Below are 17,265 nucleotides of genomic sequence, written 5' to 3'. Positions count from 1 at the left end.
TGTTTGGTTCTTCATAAAAGAAGAGTACTCCTCATCCATAGTCCTATCCCACTCTGAGTGTCTTTTTGCCTATGAAAAACTATGAGGATCATCTAAAATGGCATGACTAAAAAGGCCACTACCTGCAATTTGACCATGAGTGTGACAAGAATATGTAGGATCACCTACCAAAGGTCCATCTACATTAACAGTATCACGAGCCCACTTGGGCACTTGTGGAACATTTGGTGGAGGTGGTGAAGGGGGGTTAATATCAAGATCTTCCTTAGAGGATGCATAATCCTACAAAGGAGTACAAGAAGTACTGGGTAGTGAGGAAGGCACTAGAGATGGAGGATCCATCAGAGGATAACGCTCATCAAACTAAACATCTTGTCAAAACAAGACATCTCTAGAATTAGGATCAAACAACCTGTATGCCTTTACATGCTCATAGTAGCCAATAAAAATGAGTGGTTGACTCTTCTTCTCTATGGCTTTCTGTTGAGCATCAAGGATAAATGCGCAATCCTCACTACCAAAAATACAAAAAGTAAAAAACATTGGGTTTGACATGAGTCCAAGCCTCCTTAGGAGTCAAGTGTCATAATGCCTTGTGAGGGATCTGATTCTGAATATAGTTGGCAGAATTGATAGCCTCATCCCAAAATCAAGAACTCATAGCTTGAAAGTATATCATAAAATTAGCTATCTCATGTAAAGTCCTCTTCTTTCTCTCTACAACCCCATTCTGTTGAGGTGTATAGGAAATAAAGAACTAATGTTGTAAATCATGCTTAGTACAAAAATATCTAAAAGACTGATTCACATATTCCCCCCATTGTCAGTGCATATACATCTAATAGAAAGACCAGACTGCTTCTCCACAAATGTCTTAAATATCTAAAAGGAATCAAAGACATCAAACTTGTACTTTAAAAAGTACACCCATGTGTGTCTAGAGAAGTCATCTATAAATGTGAGCACATATCGAGCACTTAAAAAAGATGGAGTGGGAAATGACATAAGATCACTGTGTATCAACTTGAATGGTTCCTTAGCACATGTGGCTCTACCTATCAGAAAAGGATCTATGTGATGTTTTCCAAGTGCACAACCTTGACAAACATCATCAATACAAGAGATCTGAGGTAAGCCAATCACTAACTCTTGTGTACTCATCTGCTATAGAAATCTATAGTCGACATCGCCAAAATGATTATGCCAAAGCTTTCTCACTATGTCTGCATAAGCGATGAGAGAAACACTTGTAAAGTTGGAGCTCTCAAAGCCATCAAACTAATATAAGTGAGACTAAAGATCAACGCTCCCTATAGCAATAACTAAATCAAGATCATGGAGGTCTTGAATAACCACATCATGTGGTGAGAACTTGACTATCTTTTCGGAGCTTAAATGAAAAATCTAAAAGATAGACAGGAGGTTCATAGAAATGGCTAGAACCAAGAGAACATCCTATAGTGAACCATCTTCTAAAGAGATAGTTCCTAAACTTGTGACTAAATGCTAAGAAGATTCACCAATTGCAATCTATGTAGTAACACTCTAAGCAAGTGAGGTAACCAAATTAGGTAAGTGTGTCATATAATGGAAAGCTCTAGAATCAAGAATCTAAGAAGCTATAGAAAAAAATTCTTGTATAGAAAGAGCATGTCCTTTCCCTATAGGTGCAAATGGAGGCTTTAGAGAAGCAATACTAGAATGTTGCATGGCCGCCTCTAATGCCTCAAGATTTTTCCAACACCTCCAAATTGGATGTCCTTCCTTGCCACAAAAATTGTAAGGTTCACCTATGTACTTCTTAGTCTTGGAAGAAGACTCACCAAAATTAGAAGTATTACCCTTCTAAGAGGGCTTCCAAGCATTTGATTTGGGAGAAGGCTTGGAGTAACTCTCCCTACCTACTAAATTTGACTTATGCTTCAATTTCTACTTCATCTTTCCTGTAGATGTTTGAGCTACCAATGTCTTCATCTTAGAACCATTCATAATATCTAATTATGTAAGCTTTGACTGCTCTCTAGTCAAGTGATTAGAAAAGACCTCAAAACTAGGCATAGAAAATCTATTTCCCAAAGTATGTTTGGAGGAATAGAAAGTGGAAGAAAATATCTAAAAATTCCCTTGAAGCTTAGAGAGAATCAGATAGATGCACTCAACATCAATCTTCATCTTTCCACAACCTTGCAACATGAATCTATGTTGATTAAACTTCATCAAGAAGTCATCAATAGTCAAAAAGGAATTTGAGACAAGTAAGGCAAGCTCTACCTCTATCTAAAGTGCTCTGAATTCATTCATAGTACCAAATAAGCCATGAAGCTTGGTCCACATTGCTCAAGGAGTATTGCATCCATCCAAATGACACTGTAGACTATCTAATACCTGTAATGCAATTAGTTTGATTGCCTCATCCATTTTGTTTTGATGATGTATGATCTCATAAAGGCCTCTAAAAAATAGGTTGCATGACATCTAAACATGACCACAACCCTTTTGACCAGAGAAGCCGAGTCATCAAGGTCTTCCAAGTATGGTAATTGTGAGGGGTCAAAAGTTCTAGAGAAGAAGTGGTCTCAGCCATTATTTAAAAAAAGGGTTTTTCAAGTTTTATGATATACTGATATTAATAATAGAAAATAATATAAAAAAATGCCCCCCACAATGCAATAAACTAAACCCCAACTTACAAATAGATTGCATAAAAGAGAGAAGAGAAAAAAATGCTTCAGATATGAATCACAAATACCTGGTATAAAATATTGGTGAAATGATAGATAATTTAGAAAGTGCTTGAGAAGATATTTATTATGCTTTTTTCAAAACAAAAAATGACGAAGAAGTTATGCCCCTAGAAGATAAAAGTCAATAACAGACTCCAAGTGCCAAAATAGGTATCAATCTAGAAAAAAATCCCAAAAATTCCCAATCCATCGTCTTCGTCTTCAAACCATCTTTCTAACACTTCTTTTGGATCGAAAAAAATCCTTCATATGGTCAAGTTATCGCGAAAAAACCAATAGGGCCCCTTAGAAGCAATACAATTTTATTTTTTAAATAATAAAAATTTTTACCACCAGTGAGTAGCAGTGGAGGGTAGTGGAGCTACTGGTAAAGTGGAGCCACGATGGTGAGCGAGAGGCACCACTGGTGGCAGTAACAACCAGAAGTTAAGAAGCAACGGCCAAGAGCTTAGTCCACTGGTGGTAAACAAAATGGTTATCATAGCATTTCTGCTATAGTTAAGTAACTACACAAACGATCGCTATCGTTAACTAATTGCAGCGATGAAAAATCTGCCATTTTTATGATTTTTTTTGCTATTTTTCAAGAAATAATGCCTTGGAGTGCTTGTAGAGGCTGTACAGCCCTACTGTGTAAATTTTTTTTGCCTCTTGGATCAATGTTGTCCAAAATGGATGAACTTTATATGAAATAGGGGTTTTGACACCATGTGGATTCAAGTGTGATGTCTATTTGGCCTCACACTACTCCAAAAATCAATGACCCCCTTGTTTACACAAGAAATATCCAAAAAAATCTAGATCTATTCTATCAAACTCTCATTCTCCTTTTTCTCCAAATAATGAACAAGCTACAATAGATCTAGCTCTAATACCATGAAGGATTTGAGAAATACACAAAACAAATCCACAAAGTGCTCAAACATCTACATGTAAAAAACCTATCACAGAAGAAAAAGATAAGAGGAGGCAAGGGTTTTTCTCTAAAAATTATGCAAATGTATTCTCAGAAATGAAAGAGATATAAAATAATTACAAAAGATCAATCCTTATACAAGGAGATCGAAACTCGAAAGGGTAACCTAAAAGTTACAAAGGGTAACCTAAAAGGTAAAAGCTATTTAATAATTACTAATTAATTATTAAATAGAGATGAAAAAGATACATAAAGGAAAATCTCAAGAAGGGAATAAAGTGAATTTAATAAATGAAATGAAATTAACACTTTACTTTAACAATTACCTAATTCAGAACTACGTAGTTAGTGAATTTCTTAAGTATACATTGAACAATGACAAAACATAAAATATTTCCATAGAAATGAAAAATGTTACTTAATTGTAAACATATCACATTCTTTTGATTTTAGAATTTTTATCATAGTTATTATGTTGTTGTTTTTTTAGTACAATAAGGAATGAATTTTTTATATAATCTATTTTTTTTTACTCTAGCAGAAGCAAAATGATCATCACTTTCTCTAGATTCGTAAGGAATCAAGTTTAGGAGAAAAATGTTTTCCCTCTTTATGTATGAGCATCAAATCCAATTTCTTATTATTTGAGGGTAAATGTACTTAACATTTTGGAGTTTCATAGCTACCATATTGTAGTTATTAATTCATGATGTATTTTTCCATTTGCCTATTCATATTTCTTGCCTCCGCTATGGTTCCTAAAGGAGGGCTAAAAGAGAGTAAGAAAATAAAAATCTATAAATACCAAGAATACCCCAAAACTCCACCTGAATAGGAATCATTTTGTAGGGCATTTAGGAAGGAATGACTACTTTACACTCTAATATGAGAATCTAGAAAAATAACTATGGTGAGGCCATGGAAAACATAAAAATGAAATCTTAGGCCTCAAGCACCAAGAAAGCTTAGGCATGTGCAAGATCATGATGTGCCAAAAAGTGGCAATGTAAAAAAGTATGCAGTTTTGAAATGTTTCAAAATGTGCTTTGACTTTTTCCCACCCTCCTAATACTAAACCAAAAATGTAATACCTTGCCTGTTCAGGTACCCGATTTGAGAATGAGTATCTAATTTGAAAATGGGTACCTGATTTCATAATAGGTACTCGATCTATGTTCCCAAATCATGGCTCAAAATTCAAATGTAAAGGGAGTAGGGACCAATTTTTAAGATAAATATTGATTTTTATGTACCAAACTCAAAGGGGGGACCAATTTTTAAGTTATATCAAGTCCCAGTATATTATAGTTATAGCATAATTGGGGGAGGGGGGAACTAATTATTATATATAGTTATGAAAATTAATTAGATAGTATTAAATAATAATAATTATTATTTATTATATAATTATTTTATATAAAGTTATTACTTATTATATATATTATTATTATTTTATATTATTACTCATTATATATTATTATATAATTATATATCATATATATTATTAATATATATATTATATACATTAGTAACTTAAATTAATAAACTATATGATGATGTATGTTCCTAGGGATTGCCCCAGGGATATACTTGTGTTCTAATGAGTCCAAATGGGTCATGGGATACTCTAATTACATATCATATATATTATTATTTTATTGTTTTATCATCATTATTATTATTATTATTATTATTATTATTATTATAAATATTAGTAACCTAAATTAATAAAATATATGATGATGTATGTTCCTAAGGGTCCCCCTAGGGACATACATGTGTTCCAATGAGTCCAAATGGGTCATGGGATACCCTATGACCCCTTTTGACCCATTATACGACAATATATCTTCCTAAGGGTTAAAGGATGCCTAGGGACATACATCTTGTGTTTCAATGGGTAGAAAGGGGTTATAGAGTATTCTATGACCCCTTTCAACCTATTACATGATAACATATGTTCCTAAGGGTCATATGACCCTTATAGACATATATGTTGTGTTCCAATGGGTCAAAAGGGGTCATAGAGTATCCTATGACCCTTCCGACCCATTATATGACAACATATGTTCTTATGGGTCATAGGACCCATAAGAACATATGTTGTCATGTAATGGGCTAAAAGGGGTCATAAGATATATGATGATCCCTTTTGACCCATTGGAACACAACATGTATGGTCCTAGAATCTTAGGACCCTTAGGAACATATGTTATCATGTAATGGGTCAAAATTCAACCCATTGGAGAATACACACAAGATGATAAGGGTCCTAGGACCCCAAGGAACATATGCTCTCATGTAATGTGTCGAAAGAGGTCATAGGGTAGGGGTCATAAGATACCCTATGACCCCTTTCAACCCATTAGAATATAAGAGGTACATCCCTAGGGGTTATAGGATACCCTATGACCCCTTTCTACCCATTGGAACACATGTATGTCCCTAGGGGCCCTAGGACCCCTAGGAACATAAGTTGTCATGTATTTGATTGAAATGGGTCATAGGATAATCTATGACCCATTTCAACATAACATGTTTTTCCCTAGGGGTCTTAGGACCCACAAGAACATATTTTGTCATGTAATGGATTGAAATGGGTCATAGAATATCCTTTAATCCAATTCAACCCGATGGAACACAACATGTATGTCCCTAGGGGTCCTAGAAAGCCTATGAATGTATTTTGTCATGTAATAGGTTGAAATATATCATGTCATGCCATATGACCCCTTTTTACCCATTACAACACATTGTGTATGTCCTTTGGGGTCCTAGGTCCCCTAGGGACATATATCATGTATTTGAATGGGCCAAAAGGGGTCATAGGGCTCCCTATGACCCCTTTTGACCCATTAAATGATAACATATGTTCATAGGGGTCCTAGAACTCCTAAGAAAATATATCATGTGTTCAAATGAGTCAAAAGGGGTCATAGAGTACCCCATGACCCCTTTCAATAAATTATATGACAATATATGTTTTGAGGGGTCTTAAGAACCCTATGAACATAAATCATGTGTTTAATGGGTTGAACCCTATGAGCTCTTTTGACCCATTAAATGATAAAATATATTCTTAAGGGTCCTAAGACCACTAGGAACATATATCACGTATTCAAATGAGTCAAAAGGGGTCATAGAGTTCTCTATGACCCCTTTCAACGTATTTCATGACAACATATGTCTTTCGAGGTCCTAGGACCCCTAGGGACCTATTTTATTTGTTTGAATGGGTTGAAAGGGGTCATAGAATAATCTACGATCCCTTTCAACACATATCATAACAACATATGTCCTTAGAGGTCCTAGGACCCCTAAGGACCTATTCCATTTGTTTGAATGGGTTGAAAGGGATCATAAGATAACCTATGAGCCATTTTGATGCATTTCATTCTAACATATGTCCCTAGAGGTCCTAGGTCCCCTAAGAACCTATTAAATTTGTTCAAATGGATTAAAAGGGGTCATATGATAGCCTATGGTCTCTTTCGACATATTTCATGATAACATATGTCCTTTGTTCAAATGGATTAAAAGGGTTCATAGGATAGCCTATGGTCACTTTCGACATATTTCATGATAACATATGTCCCTAGGGGTCCTAAGACCTCAAGGAGCCTAATTGATTTGTTTTAATGGGTTCAAAGAGGTCATAAGATAACCTATAACCCCTTTTGACACATTTCATGACAACATATGTCTTTAGGACCCCTAAGGACCTATTTTATTTGTTTGAATGGGTCGAAAGGTTTCATAGGATAATTTATGACCCCTTTCGACATGTTTCATGACAACATATGTCCCTAGGGGTCCTAGGACCCTTAAAGACATATTATAATCATTTATATGGGTTGAAAGGGGTCATATAAGGATAACCTATGACCCCTTTCAATGCATTTCATGACAACATATGTCCCTTGGGGTCCTAAGACCACTAGGGACCTATTTTATTTGTTCAAATGGGTTAAAAAGGGGGATGGGATAACCTATGACCCCTTTTGACACATTTTATTGTAACATATGTCCTTAGGGGTCCTAGGGCTGCTAGGGACATATTTTAATTGTTCATATGGGTTGAAATGGATCATAGGATAGTGTATGACCATTTTCAACACATTTCATGATAATATATGCACCCCTAGGGACCTATATTATTTGTTTCAATGGGTCAAAAGGGGGTCATAGGATAACCTACGACCTCGTTTAGCACATTTCATGAAAATCTATGACCCTAAGACCCCTAGGGACATATTATAATAGTTCGTATGGGTTAAAAGGAGTGATAGGATAAACTATGGCCCCTTTCAACATATTTCACGACAACATATGTTTGGGACCCCTAGGGACCTATTTTATTTGTTCCAATGGGCCAAAAGGGGTCATAGGATAATCTATGACCCCTTTTCATACATTTCATGATAACATATAACCCTAGGGAAATATTATGATTGTTCATATGAGTCGAAGGGGTCATAAAGTACTCTAGGACCCCTTTTGAACCATTAAATGAGAACATATGTTCCTACAACTCCTAGGAACACATATCATGTGTTCAAATGAGTCGAAAGGGGTCATAGAGTACTCTAGGACCTCTTTTGGCCCATTATATGATAACATATGTTCCTAGGAATATTAGGACCCCTAAGGACATACATGATGTGTTTGAATGGATTGAAAAGGAGTCATAGAGTACACTATGACCTCTCTTGACCTATTATATAAAAACATATGTTCTTAGGAGTCCTAGGATCCCTAGGGACATACATCATGTGTTTGAATGGACTAAATGGGGTCATAGGGTACCCTATGACATCTTTTGACCCATCAAATGAGAACATATGTTCCTAAGGATCCTAGGACCCCTTGGAAAATATATCATGTGTTTGAATGAGTCGAAAGGGGTCAAAGAGTACCCTATAACCCATTTTAACTAATTATATGACAACATATGTTCCTAGGGCTCCTATGACCCCTAAGAACATACATCATGTGTTTGAATGGGTTGAATCGAGCTATAGGGTTCCCTATGACCCCTTTTGACACATTAAATGAGAACATGTGTTTTTAGGGGTCCTAAGACCCCTAATAACATTTATCATGTGTTTAAATGAGTGGACAAGGGTTGTTGAGTACCCTAGGACCCCTTTCGACCCATTATATGATAGAACATATTACCCCTAAGGACCTACATCATATTTTTTAATAGATTCAAAGGGGTCATATGGTATGCTTTGACCCCCCTTGACCTATTATATGACAACATATCTTCTTAGGGGTCCTAGGACCCTTAGGGACATACATCATGTGTTTGAATGAGTCAAATGGGATTATAGGTTTCCTTGTGATCCCTTTTGACCCATTAAATGATAACATATGTTCTAAGAAGATATTTCATGTGTTTGAATGAGTCAAAAGGGGTCATGGAGTACTATGTAGCCTGCTTCAACCCATTATATGATAACATGTTCCTAGGGCTCCTAGGACCCCTAGGGACATACATTATGTATTTGAATGGGTCAAAAGGGGTCATATGGTACCTTGTGACCCCTTTTGACCCATTAAATGATAACATATTTTCCTAGGGTTCCTAGGACACCAAGAAACATATATCATGTGTTCAAATAAGTCAAATGGGGCCAGAGAGTACCCTATGACCCATTTCAATATATTATATGATAAAATATGTTCATAGGTGTAATAGGAACCCTAGGGACATACATCATGTATTTTAATGGATTCAAAGGCGTCATAAGGTACTCTATGATCCCTTTCAACCCATTAAATGAAAATGCATGTTCCTATGGGCACTAAGAACTCTAAGGACATGCATCATGTGATTCAATGGATCAAAATGGGTCATAGGGTACATTGTGACCCCTTTCGACCTATTATATGACAATGTATGCTCTTAGGGGTCATAAGGCCCCTAGAGAGATACATTATGTATTTGAATGGGTTGAATGCGGTCAATAGGGTGTCTTATGACCCCTTTTGACCCATTAAATGATATCATATGTTCCTAGGGGTCCTATGACCCCTAACATATATAATGTGTTTGAATGAGTTGAAAGGGGTCGTAGAATACCCTATGCCTCCTTTCAGTGAATTATGTGTCAACATATATTCCTAGGGGTACTAGGACCCCTAGTGACATATAACATGTGTCTAAATTGATCTAATGGGGTCATAGGGTGCCCTATGACCCCTTTTGACCCATTAAATGAGAACATATGTTCCTAGGAGTCTTAGGATCCCTTCAAACATATATCATGCATCTAAATGAGTTGAAAGGGGTCATAGAGTACCCTATGACCCATTTTTCATGAACATATGAACATATTTTCCCCATCATAACTGTTACCCAATACAACTACATCAACTTCTACTTTTGTTACATTATCTATTATAATACACTTTCTTGAAAAACTCCAAGTTGATACTTCACTAAATTGGATAAGGACTTCCTCTTCTTTTGAAAACATTTTTTATGGAAGTGTTGCAATTTGATAAGAATATATCTTTGTTCTGAAAATCAATATGCAAGATTATCTACTATCTCCTTTTTTTAAAAATCCATCCATTTGTTCATCTGCTCAAATAAAAAATAAAAGGATACAAAATATGGATGTCACATAGATTTAAGAAAACCTTGATTTTCCTTAGCAAATTCTACATAAAATATCAATACATATTTCTAAAAGCTAATAACTAAATTTCTTTTTCCTTTTAGAAGCTCATAGGCCTATGTTTTATTTAAGGAAGAGTAATCTGTGATGCGCAAAACTTTTCCTTCAAATAGTTCTAGCCGTTTTTCCAAAGAAATGATGGTATTTTCAGAACATCTCCTTATCTTCCAATGTACATAACCACAATATTAAAATGATGCCACTAAAGAGAGAACAATAAACAAAGAATTTGTATTAGAAGAAGTCCCCCTTTTACTTTATTGCTTGTCTAAAATCTTATATTTTCTACTCAAGCAAGGAGAATGCTAACAATTGTTATGGATTGTGGCTTTACACCTCCCAATTGCATTTACTTTTAAAAGTTTCTTTTTCCTTCCCAAAAAATCTATTTCATTCATGTCCTTCTATCATGACACTCTATCATAAAATAGTATTAATATAGTGAAGGATACCATAATGCATATTGACTTCTATGAATAGAATTTTTAAATTGCTTTATTTATTATTTTTCCAAATTCATAGAATTGATTATGGGGATATGACTAAAATGAATGCTCCTAGATTCAATTTAAATATTTTGACTGCCTTTGTGGATTATTGACCATGTAAATTTTGCTAAATGTCATTCACTAGTATTACTTATGATTGATATTATTTGTAAATTGGCTATTGTTTATCTTCACTTATTGGGTCCATATTTCTCTATAACTAGACCAAGCTTGGTGTTGGGCCTTTTCTACCTTTTGTTGGACCATGCTATGGTATTAAGCACTATCTGCCAAGTTATCAAACAAGGATTTGGTGTTGAGCCTTACTAATTTTCCTTTGCTTTGGTTGAAGCCGGAAATTTGAGTCATTTTGAATTGTCCTATAAAAATATCTCTCTTTAACTAAATAAAGTAAGTGAAAACATGTTAACTGAAGTCCCAAATAGTATTGTCTTCTCTGTGATGATTGTAAGGAGATCCTTGTCTACAGATGTAGTTTGATGTTGCATACTCTTCAACTACACTAGACATTTGTGTGTATTTTTTATTTGATAGCTTTTACCAAAAATTTTGTAGCTATTAATTATTTGGTTGCAATCTGTAGGAGTTTAGGAGTACATGTCAGAATATAACATATATGATAGATCAAAAGTAGAGTTAAAAAATGTGGCATCACCTATATGAAGGTCGATATACACACCACAAATGTCACATATGTAATAAAATTGGTCATTCATTAACAACAATGATTTATCTACATAATATGCATATGTGAAAATCTATAATGAAGTGAGATTGTCAAAATGAAGCTTCTTCATAGCATTGTGTGGCTCACTCTACATTTGTACAAGAACAATTCAAATGCCAAGCCAGATGTTTTATCCAAAAATAATATCAAATTAAGTAAAAAGAAGATTTTAATTTACATTAATAGTTGAATTGTTGATTAACTCATGTCATTCTTCTCCACTAGGACTTAATAATTAGGATAATGGGTTCTAAAATGAGCAAGTGGGGCTTCTAGAAAAGTGGTTAGGTAGAGAATCCACCTGTCATAATGGGGTATGTTGTAGGGGAGGGGGACTATAAAAGGATAGACCTATGTAATAGATTACTAAAATTAATGCATAATTATTTATAATTAATACATACTAAAAAATACAAGAGGCATGTAATAAAGAACAAATGCATACCAAAGATGGAGTTTAGAATCTTGTGCTAGTAGGAGGTGCATCAGCTACTAAAACTATTGTGATGTTTACATGTATGGTAAAATATAATATATGTTATACTCTTGAATGAAAATACAATAAATCACTTTCAAGTAAAAAACAAAAGTGGAAATCTACACCTTCTTCCTTTGATGTATTTGATCTCTTATTTAATGAGCATGACTCCTTACAAAAGAAAGTGGAAAAGGTTCCACATGAAGTTGCAAAGGAGGTTGTGATACATAAAATAAAACTAACACTAGTTAACAATGCATATAAGTGTTGAAAATTGGTCTAAAATTACAAATGTGTGTAATCATATTTAAATGAATATGTTTAAAGTGTGTGTATAGAACTAATGCATAACGCTAATTTGGTGGTCCTATAGTAGAACCACTATTGATGATCCATCTATGACCATTTCTTGTGTGAAAAGTCATAACATATGATATCTAATTAGAAAGGAATCTGATTTCTAATTATTTTGATTAAACAAGAATGCACCTAAAATAAATTATGAGAATATTACCTCTTCCCTCTCTTGAACATCAGTGACTTTATTTTGTGCATTCATAAGTTATGTGAAGCCCATTTGTTTCTACATGCATCTACAATAAACACGACAAATGTATTCATCAATATAGACTACAAATTTCATTATCTTCAATCATAATCTATTTAAACAAATATAGTAGAATTAATTGAACTGGACAAAATCTAGGGAGGTACGGTGGATATCTAATTATCATAATGGTATTTAATGAGAGTCATGGTTTAAGTAATTATAATAATGGAATTTATGGAAAATGCAGTTAGATGAGGTTATCAGTATCACATTGACACATTTCTTGGGTTGAATTCTCTCTCTTTCTTTAACATTTTGGGGGTAAAGAAAGACATTTTGGTGATTATCAAAGAATTGGCCATCAGGGTTTCCAGAGGTTGGAGAAGGGTTATTAGAAGTTGGGGTTTATGAGAATTGTGAGCATTGAAAACTTAGAGATGGTGGGGGAAAGAATTAGGAAGGAACTTGTTGGTGAAGCAAAAAAATGGAAGCAAAGAATGAAAATTTAGGAAAAGCTAGAGAAGGGTGGTATAGACAACTACATTACAAATCTTCGTGGTTTTAACCCTGCGGTCACTAATAGTATGGTGGATTCATGGAAGGATGGAAGGGTGAAATGGACGAGGTTTTGTTTCAAGTCACCGAGGAAATCATTTATCTAGTAACTGAAATTCTGGTAGATGGGATGAAGTTTTATAGGGACAAGAAGATGTCAGTGAACACTGTGAAGGAAGTTGCAAAGAATACAGAGGGGAGAAATGAATTGGTAAAGTGTGAAACTTACTACGAAATGGATTCTATCAAGAAGCTATGGAGGTATGTTTTATGGGACATTATAGAGTATATTTCTTTGGACACTAGATTTGATAGAGTAAGAACACATCACTTTGTTTTACTCAATCACTTTCGCTATGGTGTCAATATTTTGTTCCCTTTCTATTTATATACTTCAATGTGTAAGAGTATTTCTAGTCATAAGAAGAAACCCTTAGTGAATTTAGCCCTACATGAGGGGTTACTGCTTCTAATTTATGAGCATTTCAAGGCTTAGACCATAAGAAAAAACCTCACTGCAGGGCACAGATGCTTCTATGGATACGAGAAGCTTTAGTTTCTCATTTGATTCAGAGGATGTCCAAAGTATTAGTTTAGAGGGTGAAGAGAACATTGCACCTGTGAAAAAGGCCAAGGATTCTAACAAGAAGTCACCTTCATCAATAAAAACCCCGAGTAGGAAGAGCCATAGAGGACATGGGTCAAAATCATCTGGATAGGTAGATGAAGAGTATAATGAGTAAGGGGATGATATGAAAATTGATGAAGAGGTTGAGGAAGAGGTAGAAACTAAGTCAACGGAGTTAGTGGCTAAGAAATAGAGTAGGTCAAAAGAGAAGGATGTAGAGGGGATTGTGGATTCTAGGTCAAAGCTTCCTACTATTCCTCTTTCCTCTACTCATCCTCAGGAACCGAACATGGAGAAGAAAAATGGTGAGGGAGGAGAGGTGGTGATTAAGGATAGGCGCATGGCCTGGAGAAACTTTAATGTAAGAACTTCCAAAATGGGTATAGTAAGAGAGGCAATGAACCCACAATTTTTAGAAGAAAAATAGGGTCAACTCCAGTTAGAGGATCTCATTGATCTAGAAATGGTGGCCATAACAGATAATGCAAGGGAGACTAGCATGAATTTTCTTAATAATGCTAGGAACAACATTATTGACAATTTTAGATTGATCAAATGGCTTTACCATGAGTTGGAGAACTTCAAAGAAAAAATAGGCTAGCTAGAACACAAAAGGAAGACACCAAATTGTAGGAATTTCAATGATCAGGGGGATTGACTCAGTTTGGCTAAGAAGAGAATCCACAATTTGGAAAATTACAACCATAATCCAGCAAATCAAATGCTTACCATTCTAACTTCTATCAATGATAATATCTCATCCCTTACTAGAATGCTAAAAATAAGGGGTCTTGTAGATGAAAATGAGGAAAAAGACAGAGAAAGAGCCAGGATAGAAGAGGAAGTGACTATTAACATTACCTTTAGTGTAATACCCCACTTGAAGATCCTTGGGAGCAAGGATGAAATATAAGCTAGATTTTTTTTCTTAACACAACTGTAAGAGCACATGTCAACAACCTACATGGATCACAAAGATCACAATAGAAGACTAAACTACCATCTCGACAACCAACGAATCTCCAAATGCCACTACTAACCAAAAGACCAAAAATGAAATATGCACAACTGAATTTGAATCGAACACATTCCAAATTCAAAATGCGAGACCATAGGGTTGAAGAACACTGAAGAGGGTATCCAAATCAACTCTCAAAAAGTTTGAATTAGACCGAAAAGTGTCCACTGCCCACCCACACAAGTTTTTTACAAAACCTAGGCGATACTTTAATACAACACTGGAAAGTATCGTGTGAAATTTCTAAAGAAGGAAGGTGACACTTTTAGGGACTGGGTGATACTTCTCTCAAAGGTGTACGATACTTTAAGGGTATTGTATGATAGTTCTCAAAAGGACATACGATACTGGAAAGTATTGTACAATATTTCTCCAAGAGGCATGTGATAGAATCAAGGGATGCATGATACAATTTCTATAGGCATGCGATACATTTTTGTGTTGCACCATGCTGATAAAAGGTCACCCAAGGAAATCAAGAAACACATAAGAAGAACACAAAAGGAGAAAAATAGGGAACAAAACCTCCACGCCGGGGAGTATCAAATCCACAATTTGAGGCGTGAACACTCGAACACACTACTAAAAGATGTAATCTACATCTAACCATCTAATAGCCAGTAAGAAGCAAAAGTATAGAAGGAACATCGTAATGTACTAAAGCAACATCAAAATGAACAAAATAACCAAACTAAGTATGCAGTTCCTCACAACTGTCAATGGCATCATAAGACCATCGTGGGCCCTAGCCATCCCCTGCATGTAACATCCCAAGCCACCAATTAGATCTTCAATACTATAATAATAGGAACATCACTACTAAAACATGCAACAACATAAGCTTAAGAAAATCTAACATGCTAGTAGTAAAGCATAAGATAAACCTACCAATAGATAACATCACCTATCACATGCTAATTATCATAATAAGGAATGTGTTAAAACTGAAATCATCTAAACATGATAAACAACATCCCAATGAAAGCATAAATCACAAGAAAGCATACTCCATAAACCAAACTACCAAGTGAACACATCTAGCAATGGTCGCACTAGGATACAAGACTATCTCTATTCACCAATCCCTAGCAGTGGTGAAGGTAGCTACGCCTCCCAACCATGTGGCACCCATAGGTCCACACTCATCGTGCTGATGGAGATAATGAACCAATCACAACCACATGCAAAAGAAGAATCCATAGTTAACACTCACGCCAAGTAGTATGATGACTGAACCCAAGACAAAGACAATGCATAAACTATAGGTCTTGGTCAAACATCTCAATCGGCTACTATGTAGGGGTTGACATCATGGAGAGTCACTTGGCATCAACAAGCCCAAGCTCAAATCATGTGTCATAAAACTTAAATGGGTGCTCACACATTGTGTCCTCAAACTTAATCGAGTGCTCACACATTTTATTAAGTTTTATTACCACCTAGTGTTTTATTTAGTTATCACTTATATAAAGCTCCCTCTACCAACCCATGGTGCCATAATCACCAGGCTACAAGATAGAAGCCCCCTCCATATGCTACCCTACCCTACCCATGCTCATCCAATGACGAGTGTCAGTAGGCATGCAAAATCCCAACCCAACCCCCAATGATCATAATTTTGGAAATACCATGGAAGATCAGGACTTGCAAGTCATTCGACAATGTACATACACATACTCATGTGTGGTGCACCACCATCACAAAGATCATAACAAAAGGATTGGATGAGAACACAAAGTAAAAAGTCCCTCAACCAAAAATAGAATCAAGAGGACGGATGCAACATGCATCCCAATGCAACAAAAGATGCAGAAGTAGTCTGACTAATATCCAAACAGATCATCCAAGTCCACAAACCACATTGTGCTGATAAAACCAGAGAAAATAGGGCAGCACACAAAATGAGGTAAAAACTCCAAATTTTGGAAAAAATCCAAAATTAAAACCCCTTTGGCCTTTGGGTGCAAAAACCCTAAAAATCTAAAAATAACTAAAATCAGACACCATATGCAAAAATGGCTAGCATAAAACCCAAACCCTCATCCTGAAAATTGGGAAAACATTCGTACCTACCCAACTGAGCTAAACTAGCAAACATAAACAGAGGGGAACACTAGTTCTTAGCCTCCTAACATTCTGCTACAAGAAATGGAAGCTGAAATAGAGTGAAAACAATAAAATGGGAAGGCACTACCTAGCAGAAAAAGGGTAGAAACTGAAACCTGTGCAATAAAATAAATCACTCACCAAATCTACTTAAAGTGATGGCAAAGCATAAACTCCCCGAGCTAGACCCAACAAGACTAATCTTGTGAAAAACCCACGCTCACAACTCCCATAAAAATTGAATCCTATAGAAGAGGATTCACAAAAGAGCTCTCAATTTTTTATTTCAAAAATTGAGAAGTGAATAATGAATTCACTTTTCCAATACTTATTCACTTTTCAATG

The sequence above is a fragment of the Cupressus sempervirens genome, chromosome 4, assembly GCF_028749045.1.
Source record: "Cupressus sempervirens isolate cs-2001-9-10 chromosome 4, ASM2874904v1, whole genome shotgun sequence".
NCBI lineage: Eukaryota > Viridiplantae > Streptophyta > Pinopsida > Cupressales > Cupressaceae > Cupressus > Cupressus sempervirens.
Note: the sequence above shows the minus strand (reverse complement) of the source record.